This window comes from Corvus hawaiiensis, chromosome 3 (genome assembly GCF_020740725.1).
Source record: "Corvus hawaiiensis isolate bCorHaw1 chromosome 3, bCorHaw1.pri.cur, whole genome shotgun sequence".
In the NCBI taxonomy this organism is placed as follows: domain Eukaryota; kingdom Metazoa; phylum Chordata; class Aves; order Passeriformes; family Corvidae; genus Corvus; species Corvus hawaiiensis.
In genome coordinates, this window is record NC_063215.1 from 111,890,324 (window position 1) to 111,915,873 (window position 25,550).

Sequence of the window (25,550 nt, forward strand, 5' to 3'; positions counted from 1 at the left end):
CAACATACTTTCCTAATAATCATGGGCCAGAGCATCACAGGGTGTAAATTGGCAGAGCCTCACAGAAGGTGATACTGATTTACACCATCAGAGGATCTCACCCCACTGTCTTTGTTTCCTTCACACTCTTCTCCTTTTAGCACCCTTACTTTCCTAGTTTCCATGAGGCAACATGTTGTGAAACAATTCCTGGGCCAGGCTCAAGCAATAATGGATAATTACCTTGGGTACATACAGACTCAATATTAACGACTCTAAGAAAACCTCTGAAGATTCAGAGGTGTTATAGTGCAAAGACTCCAACTGGATTTGGGCCAAATGCCCCATTCATATAAACATGCTCAACTCTATTGACTTCAGGAGAATTATACCTGCTTTTGTTTGTGCAAACATGCTGAAGGTGATTCACAAAATCATGCCCAACCACGTCCACTCTCTTTAGATTTAAATTGAGCTTGAAATCTCACAGTGCAAACAGCAGATTCCTTTTTGTCTCACATGAAGGCTAGTGTGTTACGACTATAATTAAATTGCTGATAGATGCCCTTATCTCTCAGGCTACTCCAGGATGCAGTAATGAGGCTCTGCTCTTCACAAACATCATCATACCTCTTTCCTTGTGTGACATCATTTAGGCAGGTCAGGATCTTGATGGTGACCCAAGACAACATTCATCCTATGACCAGGCTGTTCATTTTCCTTTCAGTGAGAAGGGCAGAAAGCCCTCAGGACTTTTTGACTCTTCATTTTCCAGTTAGAAGACAACCTGAAACTCAGAAATGAAATTCCATTAGTATGTGAAGCTCTAAAATGGAAAAACTTGTGTATCTTTAGAGATGTCAAATATGGGGACACCCATCCTGTTGAGCTCAGCCCAGAAATGGTAACAATGCCTGAGACTTATCCATTGGAATTCACTTTCCTCTTGGTAATTTTGTAACATACACTGACTAGTGCTTTCCAGGACTCCTGCAATTGCAAAAATCAATGCTTACCTCTAATATATTCCGACTTAAAGTGTGCAACCTTATTTAAAATGCACTGCTAGAGCATATATTTTCATGTATCGTTATGTCTAAATGCATGATAACCAGGTTGAAAATCAAATTAGCTATGTTAAGGTGAATATTACAATGTGACTACTACCTGCTGTGCCATGAATGAATCTTGTAAACACAATCAAATCTCTTTCCTTCTCTCTCATACACAGAGACACATGCATGCCCTTGCACAAGAGAAGAGATTCTTCACCTTCTGCCATCATATTGTCACAGCAGCTCATGTTTATTGTGAATGACATCTTCAGCTACAACTCAGCATGAGCTTCTGGTATGCTGGAGTTGAACATCCTACCAGGAAAATCAGCAGTGACATTAAAGTTGTTTCATGAATAATGAAAAAATAAATTTACTGTAGGTACACAAAATGCTTTGTTTAACTAAAAGCATTTGCAGAGAAATTCCAGGTCTCTGAGGGCAGATACTATTTTATTAACTGTGGATAGAGAACTTATTTAGATGGAGCTGTTTTCATTATATTCGTAATTTTCTCAATTATACAAATGAGAGAGCATGTGATGAGTTCTATTAGCAGGATACAGACTTCTCTTTAGAAAACTCTAAACTCCTAGAAAATCACAAAACAGCAAATCCTTTATGCTGGCAGCTACGAGTCTTTCAGCCACTTACATTCTGTGTAAGGTTTACAAGTGTCTCCCAAGTCCAAATTTGTGTAAGAACAGTTTTAATCATTTATAGGGGCAAAAAGGCTTCAGAGACAGTAATGCAATTACATAAGTGTATAATGCAAAAGAGAATTCAATTTTCTCAATGCCATACAAGGTAAGCTTATTCCTGGACCCCAGCAAAAGACACTCAAAACATGACTGCACCGTGTCCAGAATTTTGCTGGCTGAACCCATGTGTGCTCCTGCCAGCCCTCAGAAAGTTCATAATCACAAAATTCAGGGAGAAGAAACAAGCCTACTTTGAATTATGGGGTTATGGTGACCAGAGTTTTATATAAACGTTGTTTGCAGTGGAAATGCTATATTTTGTCCTGTTAAGGACTGAGCAAACACACTTTTTACACAGCAGTAATGTGTCAGGCAAAAGGGAAAACTTTCAATGATTTCAGGCTTTGTGCTAGACTGAAACTTGTGATCCTAAAATGTAACAGCTTTTAATGAAACACAAATATACTTGGTTCCAGAAGTGGAAAAGAGTCTCATTAACAACCCTTAAAAAAAAAAAAAAAAAAAAAAAAAAAAAAGCTGTTATTCCTCATTCCTTGGAATGTTTTATCCATATTCATAGCAAGAACCCTGAGCAATGTTCCCAAGCGCCAAAAAGTATGAAAACTAATACCAAACACATTGTCAATATCCTACTAACCATTAGTCATGAACTTATCAGCATGGAAATACTTATTCTCAGTAGAATTTTCTGAATGGCAACATGGCAATCATAAATAATCAACTTCACAAGTAGTGCAACTTTAAGTACAAGCTTAAAATTAGTGATTTAAAAGACCCATCTTCTCTCTCAAGGAGGGTGAATAGATTTGGTTTCTACCTTTCAGTGAGGTGAAAGGCACAAAATTGGTCTTTTCCATAAACCTAGGTCATCAATTTTTTATATCGACTAGTATATTTTATGACTTCTTTCTTGTGAGTTCAAGTTGCCTGTATTTCCTATTCATAGAGAAGTGCTCATTTCCTGTTTAAAAAAACACATGTATTTACTCTTATTCATTTAACAACATTCTAAATGGCAGTAACAAAAAACAATAAACAGAAATAATCCACCTAATTAGTGCCTGTACACAAAGCCTTTACTCATTCTTTGTCTTTAAGCAAGACAGAAAACTAAGAGCATTTTATTTTTCTTTTTGCCATGTGCCAATGCTTGAAGCGAAAAAAAATAAGGAGATAAGTCTAAGGTATTCTAGCTCTTTTGACTCCCACTACTGTCAGGTGGGCTTAGGCAGGTGGTTCAGAGCTTCGCCTTACCAGCTGCAAGGATAAATCATGATCCAAGAGAGGGCCAACATTTAGATTTGTCATGTGGGAAGAGCTGCATTAGGTATCCCCTGACATACAGGCAAAAGAATTACAAATAAGCAAATGTATGAGCAAGTAAACCCCATGAACTATTGGGGAATGTGTCAGTCAATAGCAATGCAAGCTGTATTTCTATCTATTATACAAGAAAGGTAAAAGTATTCTAGTAGGTCACTTAGTTACTTCAACCAGATGGAATCCAAAATGTTCAGAAAATTAAAAATCCATTTATTCCTCCAAAGTTGCATTCCATCTGTTTTCAGACATTTATGGAATCTTTTTGCATACAGGATATGGCAACCACTGGTGCCTTGGAAATATTTCTCCTTCGTGCAGCTCACGGAAAGCCAGGCTGGATATAGACAGCACTGAAGAAAGCCCTTTAATTCAGGTGCTCTAGCTTATCTTCAAAATCTAGGAAACTATAGTTTTGTTTTAAACAAAGGGATCATAAAATACAGTGTATTATCTGCAAAAAGGCAACAGGAACATTTAATCTTAAAAAAAGGAACCAAAACAAAATCAAATCAGGCTATTCCTTGCTCTTTCCACCTTGAAAATTTTAACTTTCCTGCCAGTCTGTTTCTCATTTTCAGCTTGTGGAGACAATAAGAATGATTCAGATGCTATGAAGGAATGCAGCCTGGCATGTAGTGATCTCCACCCTGAAGATAAAAGTGACAAAATTACCGCAGGAGTTATGAGCTCTAGCCTTCATCAATCATTTTTCAAGAAATATTTTATTTCATTCAACTACACATTGTGCCTAGATCTAACTTGGGTATGGTCCCCTTCCTCCTCTCCTTGTTCTCAGCATCTTCAGCTTCACCAGATGGAAGGACATCATCTGGCATGCAGGCCAGGCCAAATTTTCTGTATATGACACAAACATCCACATTTCCTGTTTCCATAGGACCTTCTCTTTGCAGTCAGTGGCTCATACAATAGTTCACTATCAGCAAGCTTTATCGTGCCTGGTGCAGAGAGTGAAGCTCGTCCATAAGTACAGGGCTGTATGTCTATTGTCAGGCCATTATATTCTCATTTCTCTCCTGATTATCCACACCTCACATTAAATCACCCCCAACTTCTGTGTTGGAACCAACTGCTTGCCTTTGAGGTGAAAGACATTCAGCAGGTAACTCTGTCCCAGGACTGTTTCTTATAGGGCAAAACCACACCAGATTTTGTGACCTTAAGGAGTCCTCCCATGCTACACAACAGACCCTTGCACCATAAACACCCTTCATGACCAAGGCCCAGATTACTTCAGACTATGTGAACAGAGGCAGGAACATGTCTTAAACTATCTACATCTGCATTTTGTTCACCTCCCCAAATCATCACTGGCAGGGGACTGTCACATGGAAAGAAAAAGCACTCAAAAATCCCAAGGCAGCAGATCAAAGAGCAGAGAACTGGCTTTTAAGCTTAAGACTTTATTTTAAAAAAAATGCTGAAAAAGTAAATCACAAATGATGGATTATTTGTTTCAGTCTTTGCATTTGTTTTTAATGTCACGTCATGTCTCCACATTTTCTTCTACGACCCAAAGGAAGGGAAAAAAAAGTTAATATTCCTACTTAGTCTCATCCTGTCTAAAGCTGACACTTAAAAAAACTGCCAAAACAACCAAAACAACCACACAAATTCAGTGAGAGTATAGAAAGACTCTGACTAAAAGCTGGTATGAGTGACATCAAGCTCTGATATAACAAGCCTGTACTTTTCATCACTCCTGTTTTGGAATCCACCAGGTTTGGCTTTGGAGTTGAGGACCAAATGCTAAAAGACCATATTCAACGAGCAGCAGAAGGGGAGACTAGTTTTCCTCCTTTTTTGGACAAATATTCTCCTTCACTCACTGGGAAAGATGATGCTGAGCTAGTGTGCTGCCCAAGATGGACAAAACACAAGTGGCAAAACAGTAGAACTGGAGAAAACCTAACTAGTGCACAAAGGGCCTCGAGGAGCATCCTGAGAGTGCATCCACCCACAAGGCAGGCACACATCTCCCCAGCATGAGTTTCTATCCACTCATAAAAAAACCCCTGTCTCTCAAGAGTTCAAGCTTACCAAAGGTTTCTTTTGATTACACAGGGGGACTTGGACCCACACCCCCTTATCAGCTGAAGTGCCTGCCCTGCTTTTCTTTAGTTTCACCCATCCCCTGCTAAGTTTAGTAGAAAAGGCAACAGCTGTGGCCACTGACAGAGGAAGGTCGGCAGCTGCAAAATGGAGATGCCACATTTCAGTATATAATTTTCTTTCCACAGTGTCTCTCCCTAACTTTCCTCTTTAAGAGGCACTTAAAATCCATGTGTCTGACTCAATTACTGTTATTGTAGCTATGGAACAGAGTGTGATGCTGATGAGGGCCTACCTGTCTAGTTAACCCCTTTCTGGATGCTTTCTTTCTTTGATTCATCATTGCTTGTGACACATGTATTGTCGAAACTATGTTCAAGAACAAGACTCTAATACATTCAATGGAAGAAGGTGAAAAAATCAGAAAAAGGTGTATGAGATGCAAGAATAAATTTACATGCTAACTTTAAATGTTCTGCTTCTGAGAAATATCTTTAAAAGAGAGCATGGTTTCACTGCAAATTAAGTATAACATTTGCAGTAAAATTAAGAATAAAATTTATTTTGCTTCCTTTGATTAGGAGAGTGCCGACATTGCAGAAATGCTTTGCCTTTATGAACCCATCTAGAGATTCTCTGTTCTTTCAGCATCCAGTACATTATCAAATCGTATCTGAAGCACTATGAATTCATGCCCCAGAGGGCAAGAACCCAAATTTAAAGTCATCATCATTCTGTGTATTTTTTGCTCAGTTGAAGGTTTTATGATACAGGCTGAATGTCTTTTCAGGACAATCCTAAAAATAAGCTAATGCAATGGGGACTGGATTTATTGGATATGTACACTCACCTTCAGTTGATGTTCTCCCTAGGTCAGTTCTCATGTGATTGGCAAGGGATCATGACAGCTTGTATCTTCCTATGAGAAACCTGTGTAGACAATGGTAATTAGAACTGCCACTCAGTCCTCCCTGACAACAGCTACTGCAGTGGCTCTGGGCCTCTGAACTAGCTACTGCCTCTGGAAAATCCTGTTTCCCAGTGTTTTCTCCTCCTTAGGCACATACCTAATTGCATGTAAACATTCTGTAATTTATTATGTGACACAAAAACATTGGTACCTTCAAGCTGAAAATACAGTGGTTGATAAATACTGAAAAACCGCAATTCTAAAATGTCACTTACAATATTGTTCTCCAACTGCCTTCCCTGACTGGTTGGTGAGCTAAGGATACTTCTCAGGTAATGGAAAATCTGAAAAGGGTCTCAGTCTGTTTTTTAAGGAGACTAATTCTTAGTTAAAATTATGAGTGTTGAAGCTTGTAAGTCAGCACAGTTTTGAAAAAAAATTCCTCGTTTCAGATTTAGAAATAGCAGTGCATTTTCCCTGTACTATTCTATCTCAATCAAAACAAGAATAAAAAGGCTCAATTATCTATAAGTATATTTTTACCCATAATCGATTTACTCACAAACTCTTAATAACTGCAACTAACAAAGAAAAGAAAATTTTAAAAAATACCAAAACAGCAATGCAACAGTTCACAGCTGTATTTGGAAGAGACTGTGCATAAGGGAAGATGTTTGGAAATATTTGCAAATTAAAATGAAGCGGAAAAATTTCTTTATATTAGGATATCTACAGAATGAAAGTTGGATCTGTTCTCAGCTTTGCTGAAATTTGGAGGTATGATTTCAGATACAGCTTCCTTGTCCGTGAAATGGGGCTGACAATAGAGCTGTAGTTTCCATGCACAGTGCCCAGTTATTTAGATTTCGTCATATTAAATAGCATCTTTTTATCCTGCAGTAGGGAAAAAATATCCAGAGTGAGGCAGTAAGGAATTGTTGAGATTCAGATTTGAAAAGGCAGTGAAATCTAATCTCCAGACCATAGAAATCAGTGGAAATTGACTAAAACACTGTTGATTTCAATGGTTTTGGGATCAAGGAGAACAAACTTACTGCACAAAGACAAGTCTGCTTTCCAGAGCAATGCTTCTTGATAGGAGCAGCCTGTCAGACAGCAGCAGACTGTACCTTTGGGGCAGACCCATGCTGAAGGCTCTACATAGCTCTAGGGTGTCTAGGAGCATCTGAGGGAAGGAGTTCTCCCTCTGTCTCCCACAGCTTCTCCAAGGCACCAAGAAGGATGTTCTGGCTTACTCCTATGGTTTAGCAGAAAGCATTTGGCACCAGACCAGGTGTGCAGATTCCCAGGGAGAAAGGAAATCAGGCTGTGTGGGAAGGGTTAGGCACAAGGACCTGCTTCTATTTCCTACCCATTCCCATTCCATTAGCATGCAGCCTGCCGCCTACAGGAATTCCCGTTGTGCAGAATCACATCCAGAGCACTGAGTTGGCCAGACTTTGAAGGCATTGCAACCACTGCAATGCTAAGTTTATTTTCCCAGTAACAATCCAGCCAAAGAAGAGCATGGCACAGTGTATTAAGCCTCTTGATTAAGTTTTATGCAACCACTCTTTAAAAAATAACCCAGAAATGGCAGTGCTGTATTTTTAGACAGATAATTACATGGGTACTCCCATATATGTACTTCAAAATTAATCCAGTAGTGTGGTCATGCAACAGGTCAGAAATGACTGAGTGAATACTGAGTGAATAGTACCATTTCCTTTTTAGACTTTGGTTGTAGCATGGTATTTGGGTAATACTTTGGCACAGTGCCCAGGGAAGTAAGAGTAGAGCTCTATCCCCATGCACAGACTCTTCCCCTTAAAGCACCTGCCCACCACTAACACAGCATAACTGTCATTTCTATCATTGTTAAAATATCTGTTCCCTGCATTTAAAAGTCCCACTAAATTCAACACCAAACCCACAGAATCCTACTCCATTGACTGCCCACAGTTATCAGAGGATGCAAACCCAGTGTGTTGGTAGTGCCAAACTTATCCAAGATAATGCACCACCCTCTTCTCAGAGGTTGCATGGGAGAACAATGTTAGGATGTAAGCAACAAAGTATGCACAGGTAATCTGTAGAGAAATGCATTTTAGAAATGTAATAGAAAGCAATCTGCAATCCCAGGCAACACAGGTGGAAGATGAAATCTAAAGGAAATCACATTTTAAGCACTGAAGTACAGTTACAGGAGCCAAGTAATTAGAACTCTGCTCTTTTAGACAGCATACTTTTTGACAGTATCATTGTTCTTAAAAGCTCACAGTGTCCATAGCATTTCAATTTTGAAACAAATAAACTGTTGTTTATTCCTCTCTGCCCCCACTCTTCACTACTGTGTACTAATCTCTATACCCATTTTCCACATCCTAGCAGAACAAGTACCTTCTAAGAAGATATTTTGGGTTATTAATGGCTGGATTTTTTTTTTTTTAATGTAACTGTTTAGTTATTAACAGATGCAAAGGAAATTCCCTTTTAGAGAAATTTGTGAACTGTTCCTTCTCAGAGTGGCTCCTGTCTGACACTCCTTCAGTGACTATTCTGTCCCAGCTCTAGCCTTTCCTGTTCCCTGTCAATGTAGTAAAAGGAACAAGAATAAGTGTGTACCCAGGAGGTACTAGTAGCCAATCCCTAATTGTATTTGAGCCATTTCAGTTCAGGTTTGAGTCTAGAAATCTCAGCAACTCTAAGTAGTACCTCATTTCCGCTGGTGCAGTTGAGAACATCAGCATCTCCTCTATCAGAAGAAGGTCAAAACCATTCTGAAGGTCTACAAGGCCTAAAGGACAATCCAGCTGGTACCCTGGGAATGTTCTTAGTTTACATAACATAGAAAGACAGATAGAAAATTATTTTTGCTGAACCTGACTAAAAATATGTGTGCGACATCATTAATGGATTCTACTTCCTCTCACTGAAAGGCAATTTAATATATCATCCTTTGCCATAGTGCCACTAATTGCAATGGATTCTGAAAAAAAAATCCCGAATGTTTTTTTTTAGAAAAGTCACACATCCTGAAGGTACACTGCTGGCAAGCCCTCGAGTGTTTATATTACAAGCCAAGCAATTTAAATAATCCCCAAGTTCATTACGTTCAGCTAGACTCTCAAGAAAGGTCCTCTCTTCCATTGGTTTCCAAGAATAAACCAACATAGAGCATCTTGTTTTTCACAACTGATAGGTTTTGTGTGGCTAGGACTAAACTACAGTAGCAAGATTTTAACAACTGTGGAAAAGACTATAAAACTTTCTGCCCCTTATTAACTACTGTGTGACTATTAGGTTTATGGGCAATGTTAACTTCGCAGTATAGGAATAAAAACATTGTAAATGGTCTCCAAAATGTTGGAAGCAATTTTCCCCAAGAGAGGAAGGCGGCCCTTCCAATCCCAGTAAGGTATGGAAAGGGTCATGTGGCACACATGTAAAACTAGATTAGACTCTCTGTTGCTAAGTAATTAAACATAATTGTAAACCTGGGCAAGTGCTGAATTTAAAACTGAGCTCAAAAACCTCTATTGAAAATCCATGGAAAATGAAAACTGCCTCTTTAAAAGAAATCAGCTTGCAGCTTCCCAGAACGGAGCCCCTGGGCAAGTGGTTCAAAATATGATTTTTATAAACAAATCTGACATAGCAAACTTAATGCAAAACCCTATGCATATAACATCACTTATGCGTGCAACTCATTTAAATTATAGCTGTAGAGAGAAGGAAATAAAACTGGCATATTAACCTTTGGCACAACAGTACTCACATACTAGCAATGTTCAGCAGCAGATGATATTATTGTGACTCCCACTAGTATTGTCATAGTGAAGGGTCTGTCAGAATTCATGTTTGAAACCTCCACAGTCAGAGTTTATTAATTCAGCCATGAGCATCCTTTCCAGACCTATGCTGGCATGTACAGTTTTAAGAGCAGATTTTTTTTTACTTCAACTTCCTTTTTTCCATCACTGTTGTATTTTAAGTCATTGAAAGCAAAGATAAAACAAAATTGAACAAAACTCCATGAAATACATCTCCTCAGCATCATCGCATTTTAAAAGACTGAACGCAAAACTAAAATATGTCAGAAATTAATGAAATATAACATTCCACAGCTTCCTGCCACAAACTCCTTGGATGCCTTGCTTCCCAAATGTTCTTCTAGAGAATGGTGCTAATTCTTCCTCAAGAGAGAACCCTTTCCAGCAATTTGAAAGGGCAAGCTAAATGCATAAGAAAGATAGACTTAAAAATCAAATTATAAATAAAAACATTTTCAGATTTTTTTTGTTGAATTCTCCACATCATTGAATACATTTCTATACAACTAACAAAAGCATCACGCAAAAAGAGCCTTCCTTGTTAAATAATGTCTTAAAAATGCGTTATTTTGAGTAGCTTTGGTAACAATACTCAGGCCTTGATATAAGTTACTGGCCTCTCTATATGCTCTAAAACATTTTGGTCATAAGTTCCAGACATAGGACTTACTCAACAGCCTTCACAATGAAAGTGAAGCAAGTGCAGAGCTTCTGCCTAGCTGGAGACTACAATGGTTGAAATAATCATCTGGTTATTAGCAATACTACTAAATTTGAGAAAAGTTACTTTGTCAACATATCAGAGGGCTATAGCAAGACACTTTTATATTCTATTTAAATGACATCTAGATAGACTGTTTTGAGCAATTCTCACCTTCTTATTTGGTGGAAGAATCCTGAGAGCCACCTCTATTTCCCTGACTCCCTCCTACCAGCAGTCCCATGAGTCAAGCTGTGACATGGGCAGGGCCGAGCAAAGGAATACGTGATGTAGTTTTAGTATTGCAGGATTAAGAATGTGATGAATTCTTATCTTCTTTGATAAATTCTTATCTTTGATAAAACTGGGATAAATCAGGACTGCAGGAGCTGCTCTCCAAGCTGTACTTTGCACAAGACCAAAGATCAATGCATGTGAAGCAGAAGGAAACAAAAAAAGACAGATTCCAAATACCAAAAATAAACTGCGAAGAAACTTAATCCTCAAAAGGTCAGAGGTACATCTGAAAGGCCCTGGCCATGCCTTTGTATCAGAATGTTACAACATTAGCCCTAATGACTTAATAGTTTTGCCCTTGAATTGTGTCAACAGGAACCTATCTTATTACATGGTAAATTAGTTGCTTCCAGCCTACTCCAGACTCACAAGTGATGGGAAGACAGAGGTTCTTCTAGCAAAGTTAGAAAGGCAACCTCATACCTAAACAGCGTTGCTGAGCAGTATTTAGTACCATTTTAATTTGTGTACATGTGTTTGAGTAAAAGAAGGCTGGATACAGCATGGGGAAGAAGTCCCTACATTTAGAATTCAGGAGCCAAAATTAAAAGGAAGGCATCTCTTTTGAGTACTGTTGTGCCATGTCATCAAAGGTCATCGTCTGCTACAGATATCAGGGGATAATGAGATAGGGTCAGGCGTAATGATGGCAGGCTCTAGGTAACAGAGGATGCTTTCTTTTGCTACTTCCCTTCTTTCAGAGAAGTTTGCATCCTTTACAGCCTTTCTTCACATCCACAGAAAAACAACTTCCAAAGCTGGCACAGAAAAAGCCACCAGGTGCCCAAGATGCATCAGCACCTAACTATTCAGAGCCTCTCCCTGCATAAAACAAGAACAAATAGTAGTTTCTAAGACTTATAGTTACCAGGCAATTGTCTCATTCTATTAAAAATGGAAAATTCCATCTTTTTTGACTTATCTGGATGTCTTTGCTTCACATCTGTCCTAAAAACCTGTCTCCTGTCAGCTAGACAAAGGGTTACTTTTCACAATAAATGCACAAGAAAGGAGACACATGCTTATACCATTCTGTAAGTCTTCTTTGAGGGGTTTTACAGGCAAGTAAGATGCAGCTCCAGACACTAGACTTTTAAATCATTTAAAGCTGAAGTAAGTTGATCCTAGGCATGGTTTATAATCATGTTTTTACTTTCCAGCTCTGACAATTACAAATTGTTTGTATTAGCTACACAAGTGTTCCTATCCAGCAGTATTGTCAAAGCCCATCCATCCCAGTCTCAAACCAGCACACCAATCCTTTGCTTTGCCAGCCTCCATTCATAACCTTCATCTAACATCTAACTGTTACCAACCAAGCAGGGAAGGGCAGGAGAGATCTACAGCCTGTGAAGAAAAACCCCTCATCTGCAATATGTGGTAGCTGCAGTTCTCCCATGTTTCGATGTGGTTTTCAGACCATCTCAGCTTGACAGGAGGAAGCCTAGCATCCTCTAAGCATGTTGCACTTGTAACCTTTGAAGATGTTCAAAAGAAAAGAAAAGAAAAGAAAAGAAAAAAGAAAAGAAAAGAAAAGAAAAGAAAAGAAAAGAAAAGAAAAGAAAAGAAAAGAAAAAAACAGAAAAGAAAAGAAAAGAAAAGAAAAAAGAAAAGAAATAAATGAAAGGTCTTAACCATTTTGCGTGAAGTTGCATGAAAGTCTTGGGGCCTAACTTCACTGGAACTGTTTTAAGTGCTCCTCTACTACAGCAGCGGTGTGTCATATGAAAGGCTTTGTTTGGCATCTATCCACAGTTATAAATAAAAAACATATTTATCTTTGGTCATGCGTATAATTTAAAACTCGGACAGAAGAAACCTTTTTTCTCCTTTTAAATCTGTAGCAAGCCCTAGATAAATTCTTATAAATTATTTCTCTTAAAAGGAGGAAAAGAAAAAACAATAACAAAATAGCTTGGCTATTGGGAAATCTGGAAAACAGATTATTTTTTTGGATGGAACAACATGTGTGTGTATCATCATGACTTTAAACAGTTCCATGGTTCCCTATGGAAATACTTAATTGAAGCTAATAAGATGTGGAGTTATCAGTGGTTTTCCATGATAGATTTCATATGGTCTCTCCAAGATATTTTACCTCCTTTAAAATGTACTGACCTAAGATTGTTTTAACTGGTGATCTGAGCAACCACCACTACTAACACTAATTTTGAGTGAAACCCTGCTCGCAGAGGGGCAGGAGTTTGGGCATACCCCTTACAACTCCAACATCTACACACCAAAGTCACTTCAACTTCTAATTTGTAGCATATGTGACAATATGCCATTGAAATCTTCAAATGAAAGACTTACTTGCCTCTTAACAATTGCAGCATGGGTCAGAAGTCCTTTCTTTCAGCATCACAAGATTAAGAAATTTAATAATTATCAGCAGACTACAGATACCAACACAGATCTTCCCTCAATTCCAGTGTTTCACTAGGTGATCCTACAAGCTCATCCCCCTGACACTACAGAGGATCGGGCCCACCTTCTTCCATTAAGCAGATTAGTTGATCATGAGTACATGACATACAATTTTTGACTAGTTAAAATCTTGTCCCTTTCTTACATCTCAGTTTAGAAAAGCCAATCCCTACTGGATCTGAGATGGAGTTATGGTGTCCATACAGAGGACTACATTTTTAACCAAAAGCATATATTTACAGATCCTAATGGAGAGCCAGTAAAACCTTCTTTAAGTGCAGAAACTGGTTATTTGGCACCTGCAAAGTGCAGTTGCTCTATAAGAATCAAAATAAATTTGGCTTGAACCAATGTATCTGTGCCACTATACATGATTAAGCCATTCTGAGACTTATGGAAGAAAAAAAGATTTTCCTATATTCATAGCAGCTGAGTTTATAAAGGACTTTGAGTAGAGATAACTTGCGTAAGTTTGGCAATCATTTCACATCTTCATTTTAGGTAATAAACTAAACTGTTTTCCTAAAATTGGTCAAGATCAAGTGGCTTATCATTGTTTTCCTTCAGGATGAGAAATTTATGGACTTTCCTGGCATAACCACCTTTTGCCTTCAGCAATTTTTTTTCCTGAACACATACTCCCTGTGCTGCAAATGCATGCACTGCATATGTTTCTTTTTAACGTTAGTATTCCTTTTGGATATACTATTTCCACTGATAAAGTCAAGTACATGTCTGTGGGCTGTAGGGTCAAGTTCAGTGTACCTCCTATCAGTAATTATGTCAGTCAGCAGCAAGCACAGTGCATTCATTAACCTATAACCAACCTTGGTATTTAACTTACACTGACCAATATTACATCCAGATTAAAGAAACTGCATGCAAATACCATGACACAGGAAATGCAAGGATACAATAAATGGCATGGGATAACACTGTATTTGAACACAGTTGAAGTCAACATAGATTGAATTTTAATATGAAGCAACTACTTTGCAGCTGCTTGCCAACACTCAGGATTAGTACAATATTCTCTAGATGGTGAAGAAGATGAGCAGGAACTCTGCGCTTTTTTTCCATCCAGCAAAGAGTAAAAGTTGTCTCCTGAAAGCAATTCCCATCTTAGGCATCCAAACTGTGTGACACCTCTTGACTTCAAATGGACTATACAGGGAAGCAAGAACAACTGAGCTCCTAAGCCAGGTGTCTTGTGTTGCTAGCAAGAAAAAAATCCAGGCTGATTTTTTTTGCATATTTCTGTTAGCATTTTTCCTGTAAGACATCCTGTAAGTTTATGTGTGTTCCTAAAATGCAAAAGTGCCTCAGATTTACAAGGTTAGCAATGCACACTGCTGTAAGCAGCACACAAACTCAGATGCTGTGGGATCCTTACCAGTGCAAGTTTTCATCCATCTCAGCATATGGATGAAGTGAGCAGAGGAGAAGCAAGCCTGATTGTAATTACATTAAGCACTTTGGCAATAAGGAAAAGTTTGTACTTGTACACAGATGGCTTTATGTTACAATGCTATAAATGTGCCAAGTTTCATGGCTTCACCACATGATGCAAAGAAGGGGTTTGATCCAAAGTCTGTGCAAACCTGCTGAAAAGCTCTCTCTTTTCCAGGGTATTGCTATCAGGTTTACGCTAAGTCCACAGAACACACCTGCATAAGGAAACAGGAACAAACCTGTATAAGGAAATAGCCTTTTGTACTAAAATGCAATTATTATTTTACCATTTTAACACAGTTTGCCTATTTTAGCTCAATTCTTCATGCTTTGGTGACTGTTTTCTTTAAAGGATAAACAGTAAAGTCTGATTCAGGTTGATTAAAATGACTTTGGCTGCCCACTAACACTCATCTATGCTGGAAACTAAAACTTTGCAGAACTCATAGAAAGTACCTAAGGGAAAAAAATATTACATTCTTATTCTATGAGTCCTGGTGTTTCTGATTCAAGTCCTCTTCTCCGTGACCTTCCTAACTCTACCACTTCATGAAGGTAAGAGATTTTAAAACTTACTTTAAAAGTCCTTAATTTAGAAAAAAACCCAAAAATGCTCTCAACTCGTTCCTCAGTGTCTCATCATAACTTATTTTAGGGTAATAACTCTTCACCCTGACAGCTGTCTGATGATGCATTACATTAATACATCATAATGACAATACTTGTAATATATGATGAATATATTTTCTGAAAGGGTATCACATATACATTCCATCTTCCCAGCACAGAAGAAGGTTTGGGAAAAGGGGGAGAAGGGGAGATAAAAGATGGTCTTTACCCAGAAGGCAAAATCTCACAACAAAATGTGGAAATAAATTGATTGCCCTTGTTAAAATAGAAAGAGAGTAAGAAAAAAAAAATGGTGTCTCGCACAAGCAACTTCTATCAATAAGATTACTGTTTGTTCCTCGAATACTGGTATTCAGGCTGCATTATAAAAGGGAAATCTTTTAATGTACTTGTCTCAGTCATGCTAATACAGGTGTACCAGACACTAGGAAATAATCATGATGACTTTGATAGAGTTGGAAGATTGCAATAATGAAAGGTGCGATCTTAAAAAGGGCAACCAAGGTGCTCTGCAAACAGAAATAACTGGCAGCCTTGGTGAATAATCTGGTGAGTGTTGTGGACACTGCTAAGAGTCACCTATGACTGACACAAACCAAAATCCTGAGCACGGACAAGGTGATGACAGGGGTTTTCAGTAGGAAATAGTTAATTTTTGATATGGGTATCTAGCCTTCCACAACACCATTTTATATTAGAACCAGATCATGGGCTGGTGTTTGCTATGCTGGGGTCTGACCAAACAGAACAAAGACAATGCTGGCCTCAACCAATTTAAACTCAATCTCAAAAGCTTAGAATGTAAAATCAGCCCATCTTAGCAGAGCCTGTCGCCTGGGCAGAAGGTAGAAGTAACTTTGCTCCAAAGGCACACCTTGCACATGTGACTGTGTGGGTTGAACATTATGAGATTTGACAATAACAGGTTTATAGTGGCCCTCCAGGTGCTCTTGGGTTGCACACAAGTAACTGACAACAACCTCAGTGCCCCTGTTTGTGGCACAAAGATAACAAGAATGGTCAGAAATTACCTCAAGTCTACCAACAACCTTCTTTTTTTTGGAGATATAGTCTTTCCATCCATTACCAGATTACTGAAATCTTAGTATTCAGTTTAGGTGCAGAGAAAAAACCAAAACAAACAAAAGAATGAGCTTCTGACTTTTTAGGAGTTCTGATACTGATTCAAAGTGAAAAACTTGACTTTTCCAAAACACCCACAGGTTATCACTGTGCCAGTGAAATGGAGTCTGATGATAAATGTTCTGGTCTGACAAATACTGACTTGTATCTCTGCACAGGACTAAAGTATTTTTTGTTTCTGTTTGGTCTTGCTAAAGATGCAGTGGAGAGGTAGATCTGATGCCTGAAACAACTCAGAGGTCTGAGATACTCTTTTTCAGTTGAAGAATTAGAAAACAAAATTCCTGAGACATTTAATGGAAGAAAAAGATGTTGTGATTAAGACACACAGAAAAGGATTAAAATATTACAGTAAGAGTGAAATACTAAAAATAAAGAAATATCCGATCATATAATTTAGTGTGAAATCATCCAAACTGACAAGTAAATTGTGTTTGAACATAGTGGCACTAATTTCAACTCCAGTGTACAGTTCTGCATAAAGACAGGCCTTGGACACTGCTGGTTTGACTTTGCCAGAAACATTTGAGAGAAGGGCGCCAAATTCCTGATAAGGACTGGCAGGTCTCACTCTGTCTCAGAAATGCTAAAGATGGAAACATCAAGAGTGCAAGCAAAATGACGGGAGTGTCAATGTTACTCTGTTGAACACGTGAAAACAAGCAATGATACCCAATGCAAGGCAGTGCAACAATCACATTCTCTGAATGTGATTGGAGTATTTCTGCAAGGTGCTTATTGACCTCTGAATCTTCAATCTGCAGAAGAGACATGAGCAATAATGAATATTGGAAGCCACTGTGTGATAGCCAGGGGTGTCTTGCTAGCAAGCCTATCTCCCAAGGGACGATTACAGGCAAAAATAAAAAGGTTTTAATGGAAATCAGCTGATAGAATCAACCCTACTAAATCCACTGTCACTTTTCTATGACCACTTGCAAGAGCCTATTGTAATGTTATTTTGCATTGCAAGCATTTGTCCTTCAGTTGTTGAAGGGAAACAAGCAGCTCATTTTGTAGATGAGCCATCCTTTCGGATACTGCTATTCTGAGTCAAGCAAACTAAATTACTAAATCCCATCAATGTTAGATGTCTTGGGCATGCCAGATGTCCTCTCAATTACAGGGGGAAAAAAAAAAAAGTGAAAATTGAGAAGTGTCACTACTGTATTGCCTTTCATGCAGGAACACAGTCAGTTTCAGGTTGATCTTTAAACACAGTGGTATGGGTTTAAAAGAAATGATTAAACATCTAAAACAAAGCGTCTTTATTAATAAGGCCAGCTGATTCATATTAATTTATTAAAATGTTCCTTGAGATGTTTTCTTCTATATTAGGTGTGAAGCACATATAGAGAGTCCCGTTAACTGCCATTCAATCCACAGATCCACATTACTGTAAAAAATTGCTCAGCTAAAGTTCACACAAAACAAAAGTGAAATTACCCCAAAGGAATCTCTGTGTTTCAAGACAATTTTCTTGCTGAGTTTCAAATATTAAAAGTCTCCCAGTTGTTAAATAAAGAGTGATGAGAAAATGCATGCAATTTTAATTTCCACTGGGATTATGCCTGGTGTGAGACAATCATGTTGTTAGATATTTTTCTAAAGAGTAAAATAACGTTATAGCATCTGTGAAGGATGTTATGAAGAACATGGTTCTGAAATAAAAAACATTTTTATCCCAGATTAGCTACTTGTTATGCTTTTTGATGAAATTGCTTGAATTAGAATTTATGCAAAGCTTTATTATCTAAGACACTTCAGCTCAACTTGGTTTAACTGATGTATCTATTAGCATATCTATCTTGTAGTTAATGAAGGCTTGATATATCAACTAAGGAGAATCCAGGCAAGTACAATGGGTATATATAAAAAATGACATAATGTTCACTTGTTTCCCCCTCCTCCAACAACGCCAAAGCAACAGCATATTTTAAAATCAAAACTGGTGTTCACAATGCTCCCTGCAAAGCCAGAGGTTAGCAGAATGGCTGGGCATTCACAACACCTGAACACCTGCGATTGTTCTTTCCTTGGTGTCTGGTGGAATTTCAGGTGCTCTTAAAAGATCTTTGTAGGAAGACCAAAAAATGAGGAATGACAAAGAGGAAGGTTTTTTTTTAAAAAAAAACAAATTAGAGTCTTAAATATAACTAGTTCATAATCCCTAGCTCATAATCAGGCTCTGATAAACAGAAATACCAGGAATGAAGTATCACATTATAATGGTAAGAAGGAATTTGCTTTGGAGATTTGGCTCTGGTTGAGGAAAAACTCAAAGGGGTTTACTATACAACTCCATTGTGAGAAAATTAAAAATATCACCCATGACTAGGAAAGCATCCTGCTAGAAAAGTAAACATCACCTTGTCTGATTTAGTTTATTGTTTTGTTTCTCAGATCTGCAAATGTTTTCTAAAATATTTCAGCCTGGAGGAAGGAAATAACACTAATGAAAATACTACCTAAAAAATGTGTCAGTTTTGTAATTGTGAATAAATACACAAATATTGACAAAACCGACATCAAATACTAACAATAATGTATGTTCCAACTCTTGCACTTTTTTAAATGTTTAAATAAAAAGACAGGGGACCTGCCTTCTTGAAATTCTTTCAGGAACATACAAAGTCCTTTTCTCCTTTTCTATTAGTAATGTCATTGAGTTATATAAATTAGGACAAGGCTGAAACAGGAGGAATACTTGTTTTCATTTCACTCCACTTCAGATAATTTTCAAAAAGGAAGCTGGTCTCTACTAAATCCAGCCACAGTTTAGATGAAACTAAACTCTTTCCAATCCACTTATGTTTGTTTGTTCTGATGCAGGTGTTTTTTCCAAGTGAGATGCTCTAGAGGAATTTTGTAGGCCAGAGGGCAGCTGGTGTGCTTTGTGTCATCTCCTCTTAAACTGCAAACTTTTTCATGGAATGGGTAAAATCTAGGCAAGCAAATGTGGATCTTGGCCTAGTGCTTGTCTGAGCATAAGGAGTAGGTAATGGTAGGAATTTTACCATATATTCCTTGACAGGCAGCTGCATAGCTGTGAGAATGACAAGGAGTTTATGTATCCTGGAGATACAGGGAAAAACAAAGGGAAATAGGAAGAAGGGGGGAGAAAATTAAGTGGCAAAATCAGCAGTTCCTATAGTGGAACTACACTGCTGGTTCATTTTTTTTGGACAGGATTTAGAAAGAAAAATAATAGGCACATTTTTCCAGATTTATTATGTTTGGAAATAGTATATTTAGGCAGAATAGACAGAGTGGGTGATATGAGTGAAAATCTAATGACAATACTAATTAAGGGGAATTTCAAGGCCAACCAAAAGTGAAGCTGACAAACTCTGTCCACTGCACTGTTGACAAAGTGGTGCCCCTTTCATTTCTGGACATTTCCAAAGATAAACTGAGACAAAACAGTGTAAGTGAAGACAAAACAATGCCAAAATCAGGATCTGGGCAACAGCTTCAGCAAAAGTTGTTCTGAAGCTAAGACAGTAAGTAGCAAATCCAAAAGCAGCAATATGGGCTCTAGGAGGCACTGCAACTTCCTCCTCTCTTCAGGGCTCTAATCAGAGCCAGCTATGGGGTTTTAGTCCTCTTGAAGACTGGCATGAAAGATCTTTATATTTACATTTATGTTCACGCCCAGCCAGCAACGAATAGATTTCTCACGAACCTACATGATTCATGCCCATGAGATAGAGAGCACATCAAGCCATCCCTAGTCTGTAACCTTGGGAGTCTCCATGTGGGTTTCTGCAGGGCTGGCCTGTTGTGTGGTGGCCCTATGCTCTAAGGTTTCTCCAAAAGAAATGCCAGCCCTTGACAGCTTTCATAAGTGATACAGGAATTTATCTAGGGCTGCCAGAAAGCCTGTATCTGTTGGAATAACAGAGCTCAGACCTGTGTGGGGTCATTACCACACACCAGGGAACCCATTTTCCCACAAAGCTGCGACAGCCTGGGCTATGGCTGGCTAAACAAGTAGCAAAGGAGGTCTGAATCTGGCTCATTTTTCCTAAATGGCCAACAAGAGGTTTTCAAAGCTGCAGGGTCAGAAGGTTTCTCTCTTCTCTGTGCTTCAGAAACTCAATGCCACTTGAAGGGGTTCTTGTATTAACTTTACTCTATTGGAAGCCCCCAAACCAACATTCTTAAAAAATGTATAAAATGGTTTTGCACATGCAAGGTCATCAGCAGGTTACTTAAAAGAATTAAGATAAGATCATTGGGAACAGAACAGTTCACGGTTTATTTTACCATACCCAGCTGTCAAAAAGTTAAGCCATAGAAATAAAAGTTGAAATTAGAGATAGAAAGCAAATTTAAATGTGTTTGATGACTTCTGTGTAATAAGGGGGGTTTCAGAGCTCATGCTGGTGTAAACAAGAAGGAAAGAAAAGCCAACCCCTGAAATGGGCAATAGGGCTAAGGAAAAGTCAGATCCATTCCTCTTCAATCCATAGACTATTTATGTAAACAATGGGTATATTTAAACTTGTCTGAAACAGAGAATGGGTGATTAATACTTTGCTCCTGTCCTACCTAATGAGTTTGTAAGCTCTCTCATTAATTGTTTGTCCCAGTTATAGTATAGCTGAGACCAGGTCTCCTTTGGGGCTCCACTACTTTATGATGCAATTAATGCACATAACCCTATGCTATTTATAGTTCTCGAACCCTAACGTGTCATGTGTGCTAGGATGAGGGTGTTTTGGGACCAGCAGTGTCTCCCTGGCAGCAGGCCTCTGTCTTTGCATCTTTGCATGTACCTGCTCTTCTGTGTTATAACCCCTCTAATCTCCTGGGTGCTGGAGCTGATGACATGCAAGAGCGTCCTTTTATAGGAGGCCAGAGTAAAACAGGGATGACCAAGTAACTACTCACATATATCCAGTGGCCCAACTAGCCCTTACTTTACTTACAAAAGAAGGTTAAGTGGAAAGAATGGTAAAACTCCCACTGATATCAGCTGGGCCAGCATTTCTCATTCTAATGTAAGTGACATTATTTGTCAGTGCATGGAGGTTTTTGCTCAGTCTTTGTGTCTTACCTCACCTTTTCCAAGTAATTTCTATATCTCCACTGAAGAGATTTCCAACCACCACTGTCTCAGTCATCAGATAAATTGCTTTTTTGTCCCAGAAGGATTTAATTCTGTGTGTTTACTTCTTTAATTTGTGTATCTCCACAAACTAACATCTTCTTTGCATTTAGTAGGCAGTAGAGTGGCATGCAAAATCAAAGCCCTATTCTGCTTGAAACTGCAAGATGGAATGCAAGAAAACTCTTAACTTCAGGGAGTATTGTAGAGAGAAAATAGGAAGTGGAACAACTTTAAAAACTGCACACTTTTCTAATGCACTAAAGCCTTTGCTGCTTTTGCCAAAACTTCACTTTTAAGAAAAAACAGCTGTGGATTTGATTTCTATGTTTCTCAGCCGTTAGTCAATAGAGGATTCAATTTTAAAGCACAAGACCTATAACATACAGAGTGAATCATTTCTTGTCCGCATATAAGAGAACACAGATAGATAACATGCTTAGTGAAAGCTTTATCACCAAGGAAACACATTTATAAGCATTGAATCTAGCACCGTAACATTTACAACTCACTTTAAAAAAATGCCAGCTGTAAATAAGTCTATACTCATAACTCGAATTATGTGGTTTCTATCACTCACGCCTATTTTAAGAATTACTCATCGCCTTAGAGTGGCAACGGGCAAAGCCAATTTGTGAAAGTTCAGAGTTTCTGGAGATTTGGACTCTGACCTACCACAAGTTAATTGTTGCAGTGAGATAATAATTTTTTGGTAATTATGTCCAACCAATCCATAAGTAACCCCTCACAGAATAGGTTTTATCTAGTGCCACTTGCTATTTCCTAAAGGTCACGGAGTCTCTTTTTCTCACCTCTAACAGCTCACCTTTCCTGCGTGTACTATGGGGAAGCATAATTCCAGTAGATTGGAAATTCAGTCAGCAAATGAGGTATCGACATAAATATTCATGGGGGAAAAAAACTTTTGAAAAAATGTTGAGAAAAGAGGGTAGGTAAATCATGGCATCCTCAGGAGACCACTAAGATATGCACTGTCAATTTACATAGATTTGCTTAAAATTTTGTGTGTAATTTAAGAAATGTTTTCATACTTACTGAATTATCACCTTCTTGCTGGAATTAGGCCATCTCTTGAGCACTGGACACTTGATCCGGAGTATGGAGCAGTTGCTCATATGCCATGTGGCACCCATTTGTCATATCCTGGATTTACAGTCTGGCAATTAGCAAGGGAAATTATTCTGGATTGTTTAGGGAAATGTTTCTACCCCAGTCAATACACAACAGTTGTCCAGTTTTTTACAAAGTGAATTTGTCTTCTTATCTAGGATTCTTTCCCCACTTTTCAAACCCTTGAAACCCAAACCAAGAACTTGATATAAAAGCAAGCCATGGGAGAAGCACATGAACTCACAGGGTTGTGAGTTCTGCATGTACAAGGCTAAGTTTCTCTATAAGCACTAGAAGATAAGCATCATCTCAGCATAGAGTCCCAGTAGAGTTCAGCACAACTTAACATGATAAAGATTCAGCTTCAAGAAAAAAAAATTCAGGAAAAATTTTGAAAATGCTTGGTTATGGCTTGCTCTGCTTGACTTTGTAAGGAAGAGAGCAAAGCTGATGCCATGCGCCTTTAGAAAGTCAGCTCTGAAAACATGATATACTTACAATATTTGACTCCTTGCAGTTAATCCTACAAAGACACACATCCATACAGACATTTGTTTAATTGGGAATCCTCTGAACTCAATTCATGACTGGTCTGGCTCCTGTCTGGTTCCATAAGCCTAAATAGACATGAATAAATGGAGTCAATTGCCAACTCAGGACTCAAATCACTAACAGTCATCATAAAATCTAGTGTCCTGAAGAGTCTGAATACCTGACTCCAGCACCAAAATTGGACCATTCAATGAAGAATAATATAAGAAGGATGACTTCAAAACCACTGACCATGAAGAAAAAGAACACTGACTCTTGGTAGTGATGCAATCTTGAACTTTCACATCACATCTCAGGAAATATTACTGCACTATAATTGAGTTCATCAGGTTTCATGAGCATGCCCATGTTTTCTTCTCCATTCCTCAAAGATTTTCATTGGTATGATGCAAAGGACACTACTATCTACTGGGAGGTTGTCTGTGTTAATCTGAAGCAAGTTCATCTCAATTTTTATTTCATCATTGTTTGTAGCTTTTCAGCTTTCAGATCCTCCCTAATGAGTACAGTGGCCAGAGGAACACAACATATGTACCTTTTATAAAGACAAAATGAGAGGCAATGTTAAGGCCTCGTACATTTTTTTTTTAGTTTTTCTCTTTTCTAAAGAAAACCTTTCGGTCAACCCCGATGCCATAAAAGAAGGTGATGTCATAATTTATGATATTAAACTTGTTACTAAAATGTCATTACACAAGTGATGTTTTAATTGATGATTCTAAACTGGTTAGCAGGAAAGTGTCAAGTGTCACTTTCAAGACATAAACTGCCAGTTATGATTATATAATATCAATTATTCTTTGGAAAACTACATTAGATCAGTTACATCTGAACCGATGTAGTTGGGGCAGGTTCATATTTTTTTAAATGCTGTTCATCCAGTTCTCATTATTAGGAGTAAAATATACTTGGGATGCAATTCAGACTTTTATAACTCTCTCCTCGAAACATAATACCTGCCTTTCTAATTTGCCCTTTCAGATGCCTTCAAAACAACATTGAACTAAAACAAAAGCAGTGAGACAAATTTTATAGCCTTAAGAGCTTGCCTTGTTCTGCAAACATACAAAAACCAAAGTTTGAGATTAAGGTAAGCAAAAATAACAAAACATAATTTTAATAGTAGGTTAAATATAGAGCATTAGGATTTACTGACAGCATGCGGGTTACTATGAGCCCTGCTTTGACGCTGGATCTCCTAAAGTTTAGCGTCCAGCTGCTCTCCAAATTCCTCTAAATCTTACTTAGGCACAGAACCAAGAGAATATATTAGTATCTGAAATGCATGTAGCCAGATTTTAAAAACTTAATCCCTTTTAGGGATAGTTACAAGTAAAGGCAGCAAGTTTAGTTCACGTGTACTCTCTGGGTCCAACAGGAGTAGACTGAGTCACTGCTGATGCTGATCTGATCGAGCGAGTTTATAGCATTTCCCTGTGTTAAAGCTGCACTCTGCTCCTTGCTGTCAGTGACATATCTCCGGCTTACTGGCAAAGTTGTTCAGAGATATCCTGATAACAAGTTAGATGCAACATAACAGAATGAGATTTTAATGGGAATTTCCAAGCTGAAATCTCATCTATTTTATAGAAAATAGGTACAGTCCCTTTAATGAGGGAAAACACAACAGTGAGGACTATCTCTTGGTCAAGATTTGTCTAAGTTTAAATAAGAGGATTTCTCCCATAAATTTCCCTGTTGTAAAATGGCAAAAAATGGCAAGATAAGTGATGCACATCCATGCAACTACAATGACCCTGAGGAACAGTGGGGACTCAAAAGCCAACAAAATTTGGCTGCTAAATAAGCTAAACTTTTACTTTCCTGAACAGCTTCATGCTCAGATCAGAGGTGATTTATGATGGAAGATGGATGTGGAGATGACTAGCAAATCACACTTCCTTTTACCCTGTTACCTGTACAAACTTCAATCAGAAGTCACATTTCTTGGGAAAGGTCTTGGAGGTTTGATCAAAAGAGTTGCAGAAGGTGATAGGGAGAAGCTGCAAAGGGGTAAGAGCACACTAAGAAATATTTAGAAACAGATGTGATTTTCATTAGGTTTAGTGGAGTTGGTGGAAATTAATCTGCAGGGCAAGACTTTGAAAACTTACCTCATGATTTCATCCATGCAAAAAGAATCAGTTGTCTCCTTTTAGGTCTCTTGTTTTCTACATGTTTTTGCAAGTAATGGATTTGGATATTATCCCACT

General features: G+C 38.2%; 1 long non-coding RNA gene across 1 annotated transcript; it reads right to left on the reverse strand.

Annotated features, from left to right (window-relative positions):
• Window positions 1-615: 615 nt before the first annotated feature.
• On the reverse strand, window positions 616-25,550 carry LOC125322565. The gene is made up of 5 exons (XR_007202083.1): window positions 25,452-25,550; window positions 23,284-23,402; window positions 22,711-22,831; window positions 6,000-6,079; window positions 616-766 (listed from the first exon to the last, which is right to left on the reverse strand). It is a non-coding gene; the product is annotated as an uncharacterized LOC125322565 (long non-coding RNA).